At 37.5% G+C, this 4,299-nt stretch overlaps 1 pseudogene; it reads right to left on the reverse strand.

The window, feature by feature from the left end:
- Nucleotides 1–641: 641 nt before the first annotated feature.
- On the reverse strand, nucleotides 642–1,605 carry LOC136383156 (ethylmalonyl-CoA decarboxylase pseudogene; annotated as a pseudogene).
- Nucleotides 1,606–4,299: the final 2,694 nt, after the last annotated feature.

The raw sequence follows: 4,299 nt of genomic DNA on the forward strand, positions 1-4,299 counted from the left end.
AGAGGGAATGTGGTCCCCCTAATTTTTCCATTATTTTTGAGGTTAGGGGACAGGCTGGATTGCTGCAGAGCTCATTCCTTTTAGCACTTTTCCACCAAAGAGTTTTTCCTCCTCAGTCTACTATGATTGGTCAGGATGCTGGAAAAGCACACCTTTTCCTGAGAATGCTTCATAATCCACAACTCCAATTTGTGTTATGCCCTAAAGTTTGGAAGTGGGGAATTTAGCTACCCAGTTTTCCCTAGTCAAAGAAGACAGGTGAGACGCAGTGCTAACGTGTCTCATACATCAAATTTTCATGATTCTGTATTATATTTTAAAGAAATCACATTTTTTTACATTATTTATTACAGTAAATTGTTTATTATTAATCTCTTACTGTGCCTAATTTATATATTAAACTTCATCATAGGTATGTACATAAAGAAAAAAAACCAGTATACAGAGAGTTCAGTATCATTCGCATCCACTGGGGTCATGAAATCTATCCGCCACAGGTAAGGGGGAGATGACAGTATACTGAAAATTATGCTAATGAGTTTAGGTATTCAAAAGAAGTTTTTAAACCCAAATACTAGTGGTATCCTTCACAGTAACTTTTCTACAAATTATCAATCATTGGAGTAATAAGTTCATCATATTTAAAAACTATTTACAAAATATTCTTTCTTGGCAATAGCCTCCAAATTTGCGGGCCCATCCCAAAGTGTTCTTAAAAGATCTCTTTCTGTCTGTAATGCCTCCTGGAAACAAAGCTCTTTGCCTGAAGTAACAGATTTTTTCAAGGCTCTAATTACTTCCGGTGGCCCTTTGATAAACTGCTTTAGCCACTCTCATGCCTGTTCTAGACACTCAGTCTCATCCGAAGACTGCAAGACCTCATCAACCATTCCTAGGTTTAAAGCTTGTTTTGAATCCAGTTTGAGGGCCCCACTTAATACTTTGAGAGCTTGCCTACCGCCGATAATATCAGCCAGCCATGTAGCACCACCCCAGCTTGGTATTATATCCATCTCCTTGTGAACAAATCTGATCTCGCTCTCTCTAGTCATTAATCTGAAATCACATGCTGTAATAAATTCTACTCCTCCACCCAATGCCCAACCTTGAACCAGTGCAACACTTAATAAAGGAAGTCTCATTAATCTTGTTAAGGTGTTTTGCATGAACATACATAATTCCTCTCCATCCTCTGGAGTTGCTAGTGCTTTCACAGCCCTCAGATCAGATCCTGAGCAGAAAGTATTTTCTGCCCCGTGAACGATGAGACCTTTCCCCTCTGTCCAATTTTCCAATTCAGTCACTTTTTCCAAAAGTTGTAGCATCATAACACCAGAAAAGGCATTCCTTTTACTTGGATTGTTCAGAGTAAGAACGCCAATGCCACTGTCTTCCTTCTGAAGGTCAATGGATTCACCAGGAAACTGTTGAAGTTTTTTTTTTAACTTCTTCCTCATGGAAGCCATGAGAAGTATTATAAAGTGACAATCCCGTTTGATGTAGAAGGTTTTTCCTTATAGACATAGATGATGTCTTCAAAAGACTTCTTGCCATTTCCTGTTCGGACTCCATTCCTCTTTGCAAGCTAGTTTCTCTTACTGGAGCAAGATCAGAAATCACATTTTGAAACAAACATAGGGAGGGAGGGAAGGAAGGAAGGAAGGAAGGAAGGAAGGAAGGAAGGAAGGAAGGAAGGAAGGAAGGAAGGAAGGAAGGAAGGAAAGAAGGAAGGAAGGAAGGGAGGGAAGGGAAGGGAAAGGGAGGGAGGGAGGGAGGGAAGGAGGAAAAGAGGGAGGGAGGAAAGAAGGGAGGAAAGAAGGAAGGAAAGGAAAAGAAAAAGAAAAGAAAAGAAAGAAAAGTAAGCCAGACAGCCCATTTGGATTTCTATTTAGGCTTAGTGACTATCTGGAACTCTTTCCCAAAAGTGTTTTCATTGCATGTGGTTAGATGATATATAGCTATATTTTTTCAACAGTTCTTATGTGCTTATGAAGAACTATATACTAATTATATAAACTTCATCTTTGTGGTAAATATAAGTAGGGAGCTCTATAATTATCTGAGTACAGATTTGAATCAATAATGAAAATAACAAAATTGTTTTATTACTGAGTTTTTATAATATTTATATAATTTACAAAATACTTTTATTAGTATACTAGCTGTACCCGGCCACACATTGCTGTGGTTCAGACTGGGTAAGTGGAAAAGAAAGAAAAAGAGAAAGTGCACGTTTCTAATATGTTTAATTTCACAATGCTTATGGGTATACAATATTTTCTGTTGTTCCATTGTCTGTGCAGATATAGAGATTATCTGGTTTGCTGAGTCTAGAACACGCAACATATAATTGTCTGTGTGAGAAGCAATCTGTGTCTAGATCTAAAGCGCACAATTCTAAAGATTGGCCCTGAGCTTTGTTGATGGTGATTGCAAACGCCAACCGAATTAAGAACTGCAATCTCTTAGATTAAAATGGCATATCCGTTGGAATCATAGGAATGTGAGAAATGAGGACATCTTCACCTTTGAAAGGTCCTGTCAAGATTGTTGCTTCTACGAGGTTGCTCATTAATTTTCTTACTGCAAGCCGTGTGCCGTTGCAAAGCTTTGGCTGGTTGATATTTAGCCACATGATAATTGGCATGCGGATTATCAATTGCAGTATATGCAGTGGCATCCTTGGCAGATCGAGTGAATTCAAAAATTCTGTTGGATAATTAACTGCTTCATCTGTTTCCACAATAGTGTCAACGGACTTGTATGTGACTGCCTCAATTTGAATGTTAAACTGAATAATATTGTTAAGTTCATAGACGTCTTTGTTCTTGGCTGCAAGAATAGCTCATTCACTCAGCCAATTGTGATTCTTATAATTGGTTTGAATATTGGGAAATATTTCTTCAATCAATTCTTCTTTTGACGTCATTAAATTGCAGAAGTTATGAGGCAATGAAATTCGTCCTGAGGTCAGATCAACAAGCACCTTTCCGTTCCCAATTTCCAGCAATTGATGTGAGAATATCTCAGCTGATCGATTGTTTTGCAGCTGGACATGCATATCTGTAGTTAATTTTAATGTCTTTACGTGTCGCCACAAAGTAGAGTATTTCAGGTAAGCATTTATTTCATCCGCTGGTGTCGATCGAGGAATTACAGATAATGTTTGCCTGAAATCTCCTGCAAGCAATATTAATGTGTTCCCAAATGGTCTGATGTTTCCACGCAAATCTTGCAATGATTGATCAAGAGCCTAGAGCGATTTTTTTGTGTGCCATTGTGCATTCATTCCAAACAATAAGTTTGCATTTCTGCAATACTTTTCCCATGCCAGATGCTTTGGAAATGTTGCATGTGGGAATTTCAATGAATTGCAGGTTCAATGGCAATTTCAAAGTGAAATGAGCAGTTTTTCCACCTGGTAGCAATACCGCAGCTACTCAGAAGATGCCAGAGCTAAGGCTATGTTATTTTGGGATTGAATTGATGTCAGAATCAATCTAATTAGGAACGTTTTACCAGTTCCTCCTGGTGCATCTAAGAAGAAGATTTCTCCAACCCCGTTATTGACAGTTTGCATTATTTGATTGTAAATGCCTTTTTGCTCAAGCGTTAGCTTAGGAATATTTGATTGCACATACGACAAAAGATCAACCCGTGTTGTAATTTTGTTCACGATGCAATCCTACATCAAATGAAGCAGCAGCAGATCGATTCAGTGATGGCATTCCCAATTGATTGAGAACTTTGTTCGCAATTTCTAAGCACAAATCTTCAATCATCATCAACGCTTCATTGTAGATTTCTGCTGTGAAATCCATGTTCATATTTGAATTTTCCTTGTGTATTCGATGGAAAATACCTTCAGCCATGTGCAATTTATATTTCTCCCATAACATTAAAATGGAATCGTAAAATATTTAGTATAACGTGTGTTGCTTTTAAGTCCAACATATGGCGCTGTTTTTCAAAAAAAGCATGTTTTTACCTGTCACAGGTGTGACATCTATATAATAGTAGGTATTTAAAAACATAAAAACATATGCATATTCGAATGCAACGTTGTGTCAAAATTTCAAGGCAATCGGTGAAGAACTTTCGGAGATTTAAGATTTTGAACAAACGAACATTTACATTTTTATTTATATAGATTAGATTTGTAGGAACAGTTTGTGAGGTACATAAAATGGGTGTTCCTATTAATTCTTACTTTATAGACAAGGAAATGGACTCTTGCTAGATTACATGACTTGACCAAGACAGCTGGGGACTCACATTTTATACTCTGAATTAAATCTC

Source organism: Saccopteryx leptura, chromosome 11 (assembly GCF_036850995.1).
Source record: "Saccopteryx leptura isolate mSacLep1 chromosome 11, mSacLep1_pri_phased_curated, whole genome shotgun sequence".
Classification (NCBI taxonomy): domain Eukaryota; kingdom Metazoa; phylum Chordata; class Mammalia; order Chiroptera; family Emballonuridae; genus Saccopteryx; species Saccopteryx leptura.